This window comes from Phycodurus eques, chromosome 16 (genome assembly GCF_024500275.1).
Source record: "Phycodurus eques isolate BA_2022a chromosome 16, UOR_Pequ_1.1, whole genome shotgun sequence".
Classification (NCBI taxonomy): Eukaryota; Metazoa; Chordata; class Actinopteri; order Syngnathiformes; family Syngnathidae; genus Phycodurus; species Phycodurus eques.
The window spans coordinates 4,537,670-4,555,156 of record NC_084540.1 but is presented as its reverse complement, the minus strand read 5'-3'; the positions used below and the strand labels follow the sequence as shown (position 1 = coordinate 4,555,156).

Below are 17,487 nucleotides of genomic sequence, written 5' to 3'. Positions count from 1 at the left end.
GTCCTTCCTGTATCACATGGCATTCCTTCAGTTCTGAATAGTTGAATGCAGTTTACCTTTTTTCATATTTTCTGAGGCCTCAAACAAAATATTGCCTTAATGGGATTTATGTAAATGTAAGAGAGCCGGTGGTGACGTGAATTCAAATGAAACTGTGTAGTTACTGTATACTGTAATCACATTAAAACAGTTGAATCCAGTTATTTATTTCCTGAGAAAGAATGTGATCAATTTTTGAATCTGATATTTAAATTTTTATTGAGCCAGTTCAGCTTCCATTAGATCCAGTGATGTTGATTGTTTGGACGGTATCGAAGTAATGACGTTTCAGATGACGTTAATCTGGTTACTTCTTTTTTTTTTTTCTTGTCAGAGGAAGGCAGAAATAAAAACATTAAACATTTTCTTCATTTTATTTCATGTCATAAAAAAATATTTTGCTCTTGCTGAGCTGAAATGCCAAGATAAAATGAGGTGGGAATTACTTCATAATGCTGGTTTAAAACATCACAGCAAACCATAGCAATCCCACACAGAATATCTAAATTAAACTGCTTGTGCCTGATTGAATGCTGGTACAGTGAAGGCTTCGAGTGATCTCCGATTTTCTGGTCATGTACCTTTTGCCATCCAGTGGCTGGCATAGATAGATAGATAAATAAATATATATTTCTGATTGATAAAAATAATTAAAATCATAATAATGCAAAAAATACAAGACAATTAATTTTCTTAAGCGGCAATGTATACCGAACCGAACACCGTCACCACAAAACACAAAACCGAGATACGAACCAAACTCTGGATTTTGCCAATTGTTCCACCTCTAATATATATACTGTATATTCTAACATTGTTTGTCCAGTGTTTTGATTCTTTTTGCTCATTTCTTCTTTTTCTTTTTTTTTACAATTGTGACAGGCTATCATGAATGCACATCACATCTAGTGTGTGCATGGGTGAGACACATAAACACATAAATTGTGATATGTTCTTATGTTTACCCACTGTTTCTTTTCGCATATTGTAGATGCAACCACCTTTTACAGTAATGATTCTGGTAACTGGGTGTTTTAACAATTATCCAATGATTACCAAGTTTTATTTTCAAGATTTATAGCCTCAGTATGTTGCCATTTGTACTAGGATTTTAATACAAGATTTGGTATCATTTGGTTTCCTACTGTTGTACCTTTCTGTATAAACTAGTAACTTATAATTTGTTTCTCTTCCTGCTGGACATGATTGACCTTATAAAAAGGTAAGACCTCATCATCATTCCTAGTTAATTTATTTGGTTGTCCAATCTCACTGAACATCACAATTAGCTAGTTTAAATGAAGGGGAGCATTTTGCCAAGGTATATATAGTTCCTTCATATGTGACTCTATATCACTGATAACACAACAAATATATTGTCTAAAAGTTTTTTTTAGCTGATTTAGGACAATTTTGACGTGCTAAATCCAAATAGCGCTTTGGTTTTGCTCACTCAGGTCAATGTTTTGAACAATGGCCTCATGTTTTTGTTTACATGTACAGTTCTTTTTGCTTTAGAGGTTCAAATAACAGCAATTCATGCTCTGAATTTTCAACAATGATGACATAACATTCAATTTACAGGTACTTACTTTTATCAGTTTACTGTTCAATTTACAGTATGCAAAATTTGTAACATTTTAATGATAAACTGTTAACAGCTTGGCATAAAAACCTAACCTGAACAAAAGAAATTGATGTAATTTTCAGATTCCGCTATACAAAAAAAAAATATATATATATTTTTTGTGGGTGTTAACCCAGTGTAATGGAGCAATGGCTTTGGCACTGCTTGAAGAGTAAATATATTCCAAAATCCCAGTTTTGGATTAAAATACGACCCAGAGCTTTTGTGTTATGAAAATCCTGTAACATGTTTTATTTAATCTAAAGCTAATATACAAGGGCTGTGATAAGGGCAAAAAAGAAATACAATTCCATCCAGAAAGCAAAAATACAAATTTCCTGAAATTCACTATTAGATACCTTTTATTGCGTCTTTTATTTTTATTTAACTTTTAGGGTGACATTTTATGTTTTCTTAGACAAGTTGTATTAATTATAATAAAAAAAAAAACTAATTGTTTCATCAAATACACTGAGAGAGAGTGGCAGTGTTGAGGGTTTGTAGAACTCCATGTTATGGAATGTATTGAACTGTGATTTTCTTTTACGTTGGCTGTTCAGAACTAGCAGGAAAAGGCACCTGATCGACACTAGCACCGAGAGCCAATCAGCATCACGTATTGGACATAAAAGACAGCTTGACTTTCGAGAATTGTAACCCATCCATCCATCATCTATACCGTTTGTCCTGCGCATGGTCACAGAGGGGCGGGAGGCTATCCCAGCTGACTTAGGGTGAAAGGCAGACAGCTCTCCAGTCGATCACAGAGCTGACACAGAGACTGACAAGCATTCACACTCAGCAATTTACAGTCTTCAATTAACCTAACATACATGATTTTGGAAGCTGAAACACCCAGAGGGAAACCATGCTAATTCAGCAAATAAAAGCTCCAGATTGCCTGCTCATTTATTTATTCTTGTGGTGAGGCAACAATGTGCCATCCAGTTAATTTGGACCATGAAAAATAAAAACAGAAACTGGCTTCCAGTATAAGAGGTAGGCTCTGGGTCCCAGCATAATCTTGAATAAATTACTTAACCGGGCAGACCCAGGACACGCTAGAGAGACTAGGTCTTTCGGCTGGCCTGGGAACGCCTCGGGATCCCCCCGGAAGAGCTGGATTGAAGTGGCTTGGAAGAGGGAAGTCCGGGCGTCCCTGCTAAAGCTACTGCCCCGGCGACCCAACCTCGGATAAGCGGTAGAAAATGGATGGATGGATGGATGAAATTACTTAACTGTCGTTTGTAAAAATGTTTAGTTATGTAGCATAAAATAAAGAGCAAAAAAAAGTTCTAAGTAGATAACTTTGTTTCAAGAAGAACATTGCTCATTGTTTTTATGAACAATTAAACATCAAACGCTTTGAAACCAAAAAAAATAACACGTCAACACCTGAAACTGTCGCTCCACAAAGTTTCTTCACACGAATCATATTGAGGCGGCACGGTGACGGACTGGTTAGCACATCCGCCTCACGGTTCAAATTCGGCCTCGCCTGTGTGGAGTTTGCATGTTCTCGCCGTGCCTGCTTGGGTTTTCTCCAGGTATTCCGGTTTCATCCCAAAAACATGCACGGTAGGTTAATTGAAGACGCTACATTGTCCATAGGTATGACTGTGAATGCATATGGTTGTATGTTTATATGTTCCCTGTGATTGGCTGGCAACCAGTTCAGGGTATACCCCGCATCCTGCCTGCAGTTAGCTGGGATAGGCTCCAGCATACCCGCGACCCTAGTGAGGATAAGCGGTGTAGAAAATACATGGATGGATGGATGGATAAAACATTGCACATAATCAGCAGAATTCTTATGATTGATTCATCAATTAATAGATTATTTTTCCCATCTTTAACCTCCAGGTACTGTACCATGATTGATCAAATGTAACTTACTGTGCCCCGCATGTAGTATCTTGTAGCAATGTGCATTGAGTGAATAAAAGCATGTATTGTAATAATTTGAATTTCAGTAATTAGCCTATATTGAATATTTCACCTGTGCATTTTCTTCCTGGAAATATGAACTCAACTGTACTTCTAAAGTGGCTAGTTTCAATTTTGAGGTCCCTGTCCTTGGTTTATTTCAAATTTGTTAGCTTGTAGTGTGTTTTAAGAGTGCAAAGATGCTGTGTATGTTATGGTTTAATATATTCAAATTAGATTCATGGTAATGATTATGGTTCAGTGTTACAGTTGAATCAGTGCAGTTGTGAAAGACAGGATAAGGACAATCTATGGAATACATTATGTAAATGATAAAAAAAATAGAATCCTAAATTTGTGTCTGTATGTGTTGGTGTGTATATGGGCCCACTTTAACACTGTGTCAGACAAAATGGGAAGTGACAGATTCACTAAAGGATAATGTAGCCAGAGTCAAGACGAACATTACCACACACACACACACACACACACACACACACACAAGCAAGCGCGTACACACATTCATTTACAGCATGATGAACCCATGTCAAGAGTGTAGGACTTCATGTCACGTTGATTGGATCAGGCACAGCACAATTCTTAATACAATGACTACTACTTTTTTTTTGTGAAAATACAACAGCTGCTTGGCTATAGTTTTTTGCTCATTGTAATAATAATGCACACACACACACACACACCTATGTGTGTCATCATCATCATCATCAGCCATTATCTATCCACTGCAGGATGAAGGCCTCTTCTTCACGTTTCCAACTACTACGACATTTTGCAATTTGTTGCCAGTGTATTCCGGTGTGTTTAATGATTTCATCTATCCATCTACTTTTAGGTCTTCGCCGTGGTCGCTTTGTGTCCAGTGGTATCCAATTGATAGTTTCTGTGGTCCACCTTTTGTCAGCTCTTCAGGCAACGTGGCCAGCCCATTTCCATTTATGGCTTTTTGTTTTTGGAATGATGTCGGTAACTCGCATCTGCTGTCTTATCCAACTGCATCTTTTCTTGTCGCGAATGCTTATTTTCAACATTTGGCGTTTCATGTTCCTCTGGGTTACACATAGTCTTTGTATAACTTTGGCATTCGCAGTCCAAGTTTCAAGGCCATAAGGGTGGACTGGTAAAATACATTGATCAAAAAGTTTTATTTTCAAGCAAATGGGAAGATTGTTCTTGAATATAACACTAAGCCTTCCATAAGCCTGCCAGGCAAGCTTTATTCTGCGTTTAACTTCAATGCTTACATCCATTGTTACAAGTTGGCCGAAATAGATGTAGTTGTTGATGGCGTCTAGGACGTAGTCCTCCATTTTGACATCTTTTTGTGGACAGTAACGATTGAACATGACCTTCATTTTGTTTTGGTTCATTTTCAGACCTGAGCGACAGCTTTTTAACTCTATTTCCTGAATACGACGCTGTAGTTATTCACCATTGTAAGAGAATAAAATTATGTTGTCTACAAAACGAAGATGGCTCAAATAAGCGCCATTAATTTTTAGTCCTTCTTTTTCCCAATTGAGCTTTTTAAATACTTCTTCAAGCCAAGCTGTAAATAGCTTCAGAGACACTGTGTCACCTTGACTGACCCCTTTTCCTATACTTGTTCGCACTCTTTCATCATCAATTCATATTGAACCTGAAGAATCGTTGTATATTGACTGTAGAATGTTGATATAGGTCGGCTCTATCCCTTGAGTTACTAGCGCCTGCAGTATCGAAGTGGTGGTGACTGAGTCAAACGCTTTTTCATACTCGATGGAGGCTACACACAGAGGCATTTCGTAGTCGTTGTATCATTCGATTATTTGTTGAACTGTCTGTATGTGGTCCATAGTATTAAAACCGCTACAAAAACCCGCTTGTTCTATCGGCTGTGTTTCACTGAGTTTGATTCCAATTCATTTGTCCAATATCTTTGCAAAGATTTTATAAATCATTGAGAGCAGGCTTATTGGGCAATAATTTCTGAGGTCCATTTTATTGCCTGTTTTATGTAGCAAAATTATTTCTGCGTCTTTCCATGTCACCGGTACTTGTTGCAAGTCCAAGCAGCGTTTAAATAGTTTTACAAGGATCTTTTTAAGTTCGTTCCCTCCTGCTTTAAGCATTTCAACAGAATTTTCATCCAGACCACAAGCTTTTCCGGCCTTAAGTGAACTAATAGCATTTTCAACCTCTTCGTTCAGGATACATGGGACTGGGTCTGCTTCTAGCTTTCCAGTAATCATTCGGTGAGGGTCACTGTATAGGTTTGTATAAAATTCTTTAACTCGTACGATTTCTTGGCAGCTGTGACATATCGTTTCAACTTCCATTTTCTAAACAAAAATTACTTTCTTGTGGCGAATTAATGCTCGTTTTACGTTTTTTATTCCATGTCCAGCTTCAAGCGTTTTCTGAACGAGCCGAACGTTGTAAGTTCTCAATTATTCTCGTATCCTTTTCCGAATCGTCTTGCACAATTCAACATATTAAATTTTGTTGATAATGCTGCCCCTTTTCTTCATTTCTCGTCGCTTTTTCATTAAATTGAGAGTAGCTTTAGGTGGCAATGGCCAAACAAGAGGCATATGATGACATGTATGCCAGGTTGGACACTAAAGAAGGAGAAAAGGATCTATACAGGTTGTCCACACAGAAGGATAGAGATGGGGAGGATGTGCAGCAGGTTAGGGTGATTAAGGATAGAGATGGAAATGTGTTGACTGGTGCCAGTAGGGTGCTGGATAGATGGAAAAAAATACTTTGAGGAGCTGATGAATGAAGAAAATGAGAAAGAAGGGAGAGTAGATGAGGCAAGTGTGGTGGACGAGGAAGTGGCAGTGATTAGTAAGCGGGAAGTTAGAAAAGTATCAAAGAGGATGAAAAATGGAAAGGCAGTTGGTCCTTATGACATTCCTGTGGCGGTATGGAAGTGTCTAGGAGAGTGTTTTTGACCAGCTTGTTCAACAGAATTCTAGCGGGTGAGAAGATGCCTGAGGAACACAGGAAAAGTGTGCTGGTGCCCATTTGTAAGAACAAGTGTGATGTGTAGAGCTGTGGGAACTATAGAGGAATAAAGTTGATGAGCCACACAATGAAGTTACGGTAAAGAGTAGTGGAGGCCAGACCCAGGACAGAAGTGAGTATTTGCAAGCAACAGTATGGTTTCATGCCTAGAAAGAGGGTCAGTAGTCCAGAGCAATGGTGAGTGTGGTCAGGAAGTGAAGAAACGGGTCCAAGCAGATTGGAACGGGTGGAGACCTCACGGGACAAACCAAAAGGAAAATAAGTTATATATACACACACACGGGTGCACGTAAGTGGTGCACAGATGCGCCTGCGCACTGAAAATATTTAATGTGCACCAGCTTCAAGTGTGTCACTGCGCATTTGCGTACTAAGCGTTTTGCATTTTCTTTTTCTATGGTATGTATTCTGAAGATGCTTTAAATAGCTCTCACCTGGGTTTGCCCCTTCATGCTATGTGCGTGGTATGCGAAACCGCATAAACGGCAAAGGGAATTTCTAGGTCAAGAAAATATCAATTGTCAGAGTCCTTTTCTCAGTGGCTTCTCTAGAAGAAGAATCATTTAATATCCCTCAAGGAGAAATTCAATTTTACACTCTCTTTTTCAATTTAAACCTACACGCACATGCAATGCCAGAGGGAGAGATGTTAAAGTGAGGGGTTTTCACAAACAAAGTGTGGCATCGTAAGCAGTTTGCGCTTTGATGCCTTGCTCAATGTCAGATTGTAGACCAAGTATCCAGTTTCGATTTCCATGTTTGAGTTAGTCTTTTTTGTCAGGTATTCCAAATCAATACGTCCTTGCAGACATGCAATGTACAAGGCCATCACCTTTTTTTTCCCCGTTTCACTGTTATTAACATTATACAACAGCTCTTCCTGAGACATCAAAGGTAATGATGCTCAACCAAGCACACAGCAAATCTTTTCTTTTCTTTTTTTTCAATTTTCTATTTGCAGTACCTTAGCTTTAATATGAACAATGTTTTATTACCTTAAGCTATTTACTTTTCCATGGCAATTGGAATTGTACAATTGTTCCAAATGGGGTAGAGACTCGACAAAGCAGAAAAGCAATGGGAAATAGGTTCTGTCATAATTTTATTTGTTGTTATAGTGTGTATTAGCCATTGCTGCTCCAGACAGGTATGTGAAAACTTTTCATTTACACTACAGTGATTTTTAAGACTAAGGATATACCTTTTTGTAAGAAAGAAAATATGATCGGTTCAAATATTAGTACATTGTGCAACGTTGTGCTTAAGTACTAAAAAGACAGGTTTTCAGCTGTTACTTGCCAAGTACTCCTTGATTCTTGACCTTTCCTTGGTGGAGGTCTCCAATATATTATTCCATTCTATTTTTTTCACTCTCTTTCTTTGTACTTTTTATGAGTGTAGGGCAAACTATTAAAAATAATTCAATCCGCTGAATACTGTTTAACTATTAAGAGGTTGTAATATCAAGTTATAAAATATTTAAGCACTTAACATCAAGTAATATTGTTCTTTCACATTTCCAATTTTTTTTTGTTAATAACACAAATATAGTTGACACACAATACAGAAAGACATTTTTAATCACTTTTTCCTTGATTCCATGAGTGTGTACTGAGTAATAGTGTGGAAGAAGTGTGTGTAGATCAACCACAATCCCAATTAATACTTATCTGTGTGTAGGTGTGTGTGTAGGTGTGTGTGTGTGTGTGTGTGTATAGTCTTGCCTACCTCATCAGTTTTCTGCACATTATTTTTGGTCATTTGATTTGAGTGGCTCTCAGGGTGAACCTGCCGATGCGTGTGTGTGTGCGTGTGAGTGTGCACGCCAAGGTTATTAAAGTAAACGAAAACGAAAGAAATAACTAAAACTAAAATTGAAAAAACATCCATCCATCCATCCATTTTCTGAGCCGCTTCTCCTCACTCGGGTCGCGGGCGTGCTGTAGCCTATCCCAGCTATCATCGGGCAGGAGGCGGGGTACACCCTGAACTGGTTGCCAGCCAATCGCAAGGCACATACAAACAAACAACCATTCACACTCACATTGACACCTACAGGCAATTTAGAGTCTTCAATCAACCTACCCTGCATGTTTTTGGGATGTGGGAGGAAACCGGAGTGCCTGGAGAAAACCCACGCAGGCACAGGGAGAACATGCAAACTCAACACAGGTGGGGCCGGGGATTGAACCCCGCTTCTCAGAACTGTGAGGCAGACGCTCTAACCAGATCTTTGATTTGATGAAAAAAAAATAACGTGAGTACATTGTTAAATACTTCAATAAAGTTCAACCGAACTCAGTTTTGCTCCCGCTGCCTTTTTAAAAACATTGTTTTAGCGTGCATGAATGCTAGCGTATGTTTTAAGCTAGCGTATGTTTTACCATGCCTGCGCCCAATAATACGGTGCGCCTTGTGTATGTGTTAAATACAGAGATAGACCCCGTAACTGAGAGAGTGCCTTTTAATGCGGTACGCCTTATGGTCGTGAAAATACGGTAGGTTGAACTATGATTTGCATATTATTGTATTCTGTTTTTATTTATGTTTAACACAACGTCCCAACTTCATTGGAATTGGGGTGGTATATAATTATAGTGAAAATGTCAATTAATTTCATACATGAGCTTTTGGTATTGATTTTAAATGTATTTATAGCGGATAAGGTGATTGAACTACTGCAACAACAGGACATTTTCACAGAGGGCCTTTACTACAAAACGGTACAAATAAGCATTCCTAAAGAAGGCTGAACTCGGGATGTAAGTGTGAAATGAGGATGTGCGGTGAGCGATTCGAGAGCTGGGAATGTTTGTGATCGTTAGTATAAGCCCCTTATGCACCAATTTGGACTTGATAACCAGCAAGTTGTACTCACTTTGCGGAGAACAAAATTCCCGATGGCTGTGCCAGGGCGCCGGCAGGTTGGTTTGAAGGAAAAGGAATAAAAAGCAAAAAAGAAAAAGCAAAAGAGCCAGTGGCCGAAGTGCTTGGGTGACGTTGTTCGTCACGTGCTCAGAGAAAACTTGCGCCCGCAAATCCTTCCTGCCAGACTTCCTCAAGGTGGTGCCTCACCCACACACAAAAGTGTAGTTTGGGGAGCTGGCAGAGTAACTGAGGTCAGCGATCGTCGGCGGTGCAAGGAAGGTTCGGCCAAGCCCAGCCTGTCTCGGCTCACCTCCCCAAACCTTGTGTTGAGGAGTGGGGCTTCTTGGCTGGGAGCCAGCGTCTTCAGCGGAGCAGGAGAACAAGCAGCAAGAGAACAAAAGACTGCGGTCTTTTGTACCAAGGAAAAAAGGGTTACCCCAAAAGGCAAGAGCGGGAAGGACAGACCACGCCTCTGATATTGAATTTCACTTCTCGAAACATGTGGTCTAAAACCAGTGGAGCTAAAATAAAAAGTAAATTCCCAGCTTTTGCATCTCACACACCATGGTTAATCTGTGCAATGAGTTTTTCAACCTTATTTGGTGGCTAAGAACACGTAATGTCCATTATGTAACATTTCCGTGTTGTCTGCGGTAAACACAATCATATTCGGTTGACAAACAGATTTAACCAGCAGACCTGAAGGAAACAGTCATTCATGACATTGGTATCATGATATACACTGGGAGCATTAGTGCAAAGTTCGTAAAATATCAAACAGACATTCATAACGGTAAAACTATGGGTACTGACAATAAGCTTGCAGTGACTCTTAAACGCCTTATGATGATGACAAACTATGGACTCAGTTTTCCCTTGCCCGGATGCGGGTCACCAGGGCCCACCTCTGGAGGCCTGGAGGTGGGGCTCGAAGGAAAGCGCCTGGTGGCCGGGCCACCGATGGGGCCCGGCCGGGCACAGCCCGAATGGGTAATGTGGGTCCCCCTTCCCATGGGCTCACCACCTGTAGGAGGGGCCATAGGGGTCGGGTACAGTGCGAACTGGGCAGTGGCCGAAGGCAGAGACCTTGGCGATCCGTTCCCCGGCTACAGAAGCTGGCTCTAGGGACGTGGAATGTCACCTCTCTGGCAGGGAAGGAGCCCGAGCTGGTGTGTGAGGTCGAGAATTTCCGACTAGATATAGTCGGACTTGCCTCCACACACAGCTTGGGCTCTGGTACCAGTCCTCTTGAGAGGGGTTGGACTCTCGTCCACTCTGGAGTTGCTCACGGTGAGAGGCGCCGAGCAGGTGTGGGTATACTTATTGCCCCCCGACTCCGCACCTGTACGTTGGGGTTCACCCCGGTGGACGAGAGGGTAGCCTCCCTCCGCCTTTGGGTGGGGGGACGGGTCCTGACTGTTGTTTGTGCCTATGCACCAAACAGCAGTTCAGAGTACCCACCCTTTTTGGAGTCCTGGAGGGGCTGCTGGAGAGCGCTCCCGCTGGGGACCCCATCGTTCTGCCGGGGGACTTCAATGCTCATGTGGGCAATGACAGTGAGACCTCGAAGGGCGTGATTGGGAGGAACGTCCCCCCTGATCAGAACCCGAGCGGTGTTCTGTTATAGGACTTCTGTGCTCAACGTGGATTGTCAATAACGAACACCATTTTCAAACATAAGGGTGTCCACACGTGAACTTGGCACCAGGACACCTTAGATCGCAATTCGATGATCGACTTTGTGCTTGTGTCATCGGGCTTGCGGCCGCATGTCTGGACACTCGGGTGAAGAGAGGGGTGCAGCTGTCACCTGATCACCACCCGGTGGTTAGTTGGCTGCGATGGTGGAGAAGATGCCGGTCCAGACGTGGCAGGCCCATACGTATTGTGAGGGTCTGATGGGAACGTCTGGCAGAATCCCTTGTCAGAAGGAGTTTCAACTCCCACTTCCAACAGAATTTCCAATTCAACTGTTACATGGTACCTGTATTTGATTTGTAGATGGTTGGTTGTCTGTTTGAAAGTTAATGAATTTTTTTAAAAAGGTTTTTTTTTTTTTTTTTTTTACTACACTAATACTTATTGTGATCTTTTTTCTATCTCACACTTTACAAATACCCTGAATTTAAAAAAACATTAACTTACTGAACTATCCATTCATCCATTTTCTGAACTGCTTATCCTCACTAGGGTTGTGGGCGGCGATAATGACATTTGCGTTGTAAATGTGCCTCTTCAGAAAAAAACAGCCCAGCAGAAACCATGGAGATTATTAACAAAATTCTCCTAATATGCATCTGTTTCATTTAGAATGCTGGTGTAATTAGACTTCCAAATTATGTGGCCAAATAGTGTTAATTAGTTGGTTTTTGATGAACAATTTAATAAGCAGCTTAAAGTTGCCGAAAGAAACAAACAATTTCAAAAAAATGTCAGCATAAACCAACTGTTTGTATAAATGTATGCTACTTATAGGTGACTCTCCAGCACAAAACACATCGGTAGTCGCACAGCTGTGTTTTGAGCTGCAGTATATACATTTTCTGAAAATACATTAAAAATGCGTTCCAATTATGTATAGATTGTGGTAATCAAGTAATATTTGATGAAGATGTCCGTATAAAGAACGGAAACTGCGTTTTAGCCTTAGACTAGCAACAAGGACATTTTGTTCACACCACAATTGGCTGCATTATGGCCTCTTATGTGATCATACTTGTAATGACGTACATTTGAATTAAATTTGTGGCTGCAGAGAACCCCAAGCTCTCTGTTGGTACCAGACATGATGTGGTTTTCCTTATTTTCGGCACGGCAACACCGGATTTGTGTCGTTGGTTTCTTGTCGTTGTCAGACTTTTTTCATGGAGAATTCACTGTACCTTCTCAGTAAAAGCATTTTTTTCAAGGCATTAATGTAAGAAAGTCCCATCAATTCCACTTGGGAAGTGATCTTTTATTGTGGAGTTTGAATCATATCTGAAAATCGATCTTTTTCATGTAGTCAAGTGCTTTATGGGCTCTTGCTCAAAACACAGGAGAGCGACTTCTGATCATTTTTGTGCTGTAGGTTTACACGTAAATAACGCAACGTGGTGTAACAAACAATGTGGTGCAGGGTGGAAATTTGTGATAGCTTTATTTTGTCGTTCTTGGAAAACAAAATGGCTACTTAGAATCTGTCTTCTTTCAATCTTTCTGTGGATGTTTCATGAGTAGTACTCCACATTTCCGTCTTCAAATGTTTAACCTATTCGCAGAGAATGTATCTGTCGCCAATAAACTTAATTTTAAATGATATCAACCTCAAGATGCTAGAGGTAAAAGGTCTCATTCTTTAATTTTCTACCTTTTACCGTTATTGGTTATTCACAGGGCAGACTAGCAACCATTCACATTTTCATGAACTGCGCAACTCTGCACCAGAGGCAAGTTAGACCGGTGTTGGTAATTTGGTAGACGAGCGCAGGCCAGCAGATCTGAGAGTGGGCAGGCTGCGCCATCTTGGGAGTGTTTGCAGCCGACTTCAGTCGCCGCCAATCAAAGCCAATCTCATTCCCTTTAAATCTGGTGCAGTGACAGTCTCGATGGAGACATCTCCGTGGGTAAGAGGAGGATGTGTAATCACAACAATCAGTGCGTGAATGGAGCATTGTCAATGCTGTGGCCATGATGTGGCAACTGAAAATCTGAGCCTTATTAAATACAAAATGAGCTGGTTATTACCGCTGGCAACTTAAATATGTCCGCAGAGCTCAATATCTGCCCATCTGCGTCTGGATCAATCTATCCATCCATTTTCTGAGCCGCTTCTCCTCATTAGGGTCGCGGGCGTGCTGGAGCCTATCCCAGCTATCATCGGGTAGGAGGCGGGGTACACCCTGAACTGGTTGCCAGCCAACCATGCGCACTCACATTCACACCTACGGGCAATTTAGAGTCTCCAATTAATGCATGTTTTTGGGATGTGGAAGGAAACCAGAGTGCCCGGAGAAAACCCACGCAGGCACGGGGAGAACATGCAAACTCCACACAGGCGGGGCCGGGTCCTCAGAACTGTGAGGCTGACGCTCTAACCAGTCGGCCACCGTGCCGCCGTCTGGATCAAATTAACCAACATTGCGTTAGACCTGCGGGACTTACCTGTAGAAGTGGTCTGAGCAGATGTAAGTTTAAACTTTCTGTCACCAAATTGTCACTCCGCCAGGTGCATGTCCAAGGACATTCACTCTGCTGCATCAGAAACAGAGCTCATCCAGTTAACCTAACCAGAGTACCTTTCAAAGGTCACAGCCACATCACATGTGATGGTACCTGGTATTTATGGACATAATTATAATTGTAATTTTGTGTCAACAGTACTGATAAAAACATTAACCTTAACAAAGACACAAAAACCTCTATTTGAATTGTAACATTACGGCCAGTCACTGATGGTGTAGTGGTACACTCGCCTGACTTTGGTGGAGGCAGCATGGGCTCAGTTCCCACTCAGTGACGGTGTGAATGTGAATGCGAATGGTTGTCCATGTCTATATGTGCCCTGCGACTGACTGGCGACCAGTTCAGGGTGTAGTCCGCCTTTCGCCCGAAGTCAGCTGGGATAGGCTCCAGCGTCCCGCGACCCTAACCAGGATAAGCGGTGTTGAAAATGGATAGATGGATGGATGGACATTACGGCCTGCATTTTTTATATAAAACGTGTTACATTACATGTATTTACTCGGTCATTCCGCTTATGTTTGTAAAAACTAAGCAGACATACAATAGTAATGTTTTGTTTCCAAGACGACTCATTTAAAAACTGTGTGTGTGTGTGTGTGTGTGTGTGTGTGTGTGTGTGTGTGTGTGTGCTCGTGTGTACGTGTATTTGTGTTCTTGCCCTGATATGCATTATTTACAGCTTGCCTTTACTGCTTGGAAACCCTGCTATTTTCCGTGGGTGTTAAGCTTGCAGAGAGTGAATCTCAGTTCCGTTGCATAACGTTTCGAATCCCGTGTGAATTTGGTGCTGCAGCAGCACAGAGCCATCACTGCTGGCTCGGTGCTGAAACAGAAATCCCCTTGATGTCTGACTTTGCTAATACACTGGAGCTAGAACAGGCTATAGAGTGTTTGTGCATGCATAACATTAATTCACCCAAATGAATATTATGTAGACAGACAGACATTTGTACAAAAATTTGTTGTTAAAAATAGGCTATGACTATGTATTACATTGTGTCACAATGTTTGACCAAGTAATTTCCCAACATAAAGTGTAAAATATTATTTTTGAATGTATTCTGTGTGCTTAAAATGTCCATCATCACTGGTATGGCAGGTTGTATAATGTTTTTCTGTCACTTTGGGAAAATGGCATGGGCTTAAGAGGGCAGAGGATTTTGAAAGTGCTTAATTAGAAATAACAGTTTATCATTATTTTTGTGTTAAGTGATTCATTCAAGAGCAAGGTTTTTGAATTGGGGTACAGTAATTTCTCCTCTCCCTGTGAGATTTTATTTTACCTTACTTTCTGTGAACACAATAAATACTTTCCCCATGAATAAAATAAAAAACGGTGGAAAATGCAGTTTTTGATAAACAAATGTAATTGGTAAGCCTCAATGATATTTCCTTATGCAGTGCAGTCCTGCTTGGGGTTCAAACTCAGGCAACCACCATAACCCAGGTTGAGAGGGAATGCACTAAGGGCTGGGCTATTAGACCAGGGTGCTGGTTTAGCAGCCAGCAGCCGCTTTCCAAGGATTCCGAGGAGTGACGGAATCGCTATCTACTGTCCTAGCTATGCCCAAACTGCTGTCAACACTCCAAACTCTATTAGCCTATACAAACTACACAGTCTTTATCCAAAATGAGCTGACCGCAACTCTACATAACTTCTGGGTCCACCCCTAAATGAAGCAAGCCTCGATACGCGCTTTCCGGAAACGCCCCCTCCATTACTCGACACATGCCTCGAAGACTCGGCACATCTTGTAACATCACTAGAAATTTGTATAGTAACGTACATGTAATGCCTATTCGTTGTTAATGTAATCCCCAACATTTCATCATGACTAATTTACCTTCTTACGTATCATTAGCCTTGTGTCATGATGGGAAATAAAATAATCGTAGGCATTTGTATATCCACTATATTCCCAAAGGTATTCGCTCACCCATCCAATCACTTATCCTGGCCACAGGTGTATAAAATGGATGTATTGCTCTCAGGAACTCAGTGAATTCCAGCTCGGAACTGTGACAGGAAGAAACAAGTCCAGTTGTGAAATTTTCTCGCTCCTAAATATTCCACAGTCAACTTTCAGCTGTATGATAAGAACATGGAAGCATTTGGGATCGACAGCAACTCAGCCGCTAAGTGGCATGCCGCGTAAACTGACGGAGCAGGGTCAGTGGTTGCTGAGGCTCATACTGCGAAGAGGTAGTTACCTTTGTGCCGAGTCAATTGCTACAGACCTATAAACGTCATGTGGCCTTCAGATTGGCTCAAGAACAGTGCGCAGAGAGCTTCATGGAATGGGTTTCCATGGCTGAGTAGCTGCAGTCGAGCCATACATACCCCAATAGTCCAATACCAAGCATCTGATGCAGTGGTGTAAAGGACGATGCCACTGGATTCTAGAGCAGTGCTGACGCTTTCTCTGGAGTGACGAATCAGGCTTCTCCATCTGGAAATTGGATGGACGAGTCTGGGTTTTGTGGTTGCCAGGAGAACGGTACTTGTCTGACTGCATTGTCAGACTTGGATGAGAGTGGATACATTTGACTGGCCTGCACAGAGTCCTAAACTCAACCTGATAGAACATCTTTGGGATGAAATAGAGCGGAGACTGAGAGCCAGGCCTTCTCGTCCAACATCAGTGTGCCACCTCACAAATGCGCTTCTGGAAGAATGATTAAAACATTTCCATAAACACACTCCTAAACCTTTTGGCCAGCCTTCCAAGAAGAGTTGAAGCTTTTATAGCTGCAAAGGGTCTTCCGATGTCATATTGAAACGGATGGATTAAGAATGGGATGTCACTTAAATTTGTATGTGAGTTAAGGCATGTAAGCGAATACTTTTGGCAATATAGTGCTACTGTATATTGCACTATGTTGGACGAGAAGGCCTGGCTCACTGTCCACTCAAAATCAACACAAAGGTGTTCTATCAGGTTGAGGTCAGGAGGCAGGTCAGTCAAGTTCATCCAAACCAAATTCTCTGATCCATTTCTTTATGGGCCTTACTTTGTGCACTGTTGCAGAGATATGTTGGATTTTTTTATTTTATTGTTATTGTTATTCTGATGTTTATTGAAAATGCAGCTGGACAGAAAAGGGTTTTAGCGAACAGACAGTGGGATAGAGTGAACAAGGGGAGTAGGGGTGAGAACCACAGTGAACAGTAGTGAGACAGTCTAAATATTTGGACACAAGTAACATGACAACAGTCATTTTTAGATGGGGGAGAGACACCCGAGGGGGGGAGACACTCGGTGAGGACTTGCAATAACTAACCAAGACAGGACAGGATGTGAGAAAATGACCAAGGCAGTGCTTCCCAACAGGGCCCAACGCAGGAGCCAGCCACCCAAAAACAGTCATAGCCCGCCAAAGCGAGCCCATGTTAAGCGGCAGAACAGTGAATGGGGGAAGGGCGACCAGACTGGAAACCGGGACAGATGTGCAGCACCCGGCCCGTGCCCGCCCCACCATACCTGGTGCCAGTCCCCTGGGGGACCCTGAATGCGATATGAGTGTGCCCAATATGCGGAGTATGTACAGTGTGAGGACTAATGATGTGCAGAGTATGTGAAGTAAGAGGCTAGACCAGGGGTGAGCAAACATTTTGGCTCAGGGGCTACATTGATTTTAACATTTGACAGACGGGCCGAGCCAGGACCAGATGCTTACATATAAAAAATAACCAAACAACAACAAGAAGGGCTAGTGTTAATACTTACTAGATTTACTTTTAATGGGAACATTGTTGATTTGTTGATCACCTT

At 41.6% G+C, this 17,487-nt stretch overlaps 1 protein-coding gene across 9 annotated transcripts in view; it reads left to right on the top strand.

The window, feature by feature from the left end:
* Positions 1–17,487, top strand: part of rbfox1 (RNA binding fox-1 homolog 1) — a 343,897-nt gene that overhangs the window by 234,508 nt on the left and 91,902 nt on the right. The window contains exon 1 of one of the 9 annotated variants that reach the window (XM_061701034.1): positions 1,279–1,360. The exons of the other annotated variants lie outside the window; for them this stretch is intronic. The gene's annotated coding sequence lies outside the window, so the exon portion shown is untranslated. Of the gene's footprint in view, positions 1–1,278; positions 1,361–17,487 lie in introns of those variants that run through there. 9 annotated transcript variants of the gene reach the window in all.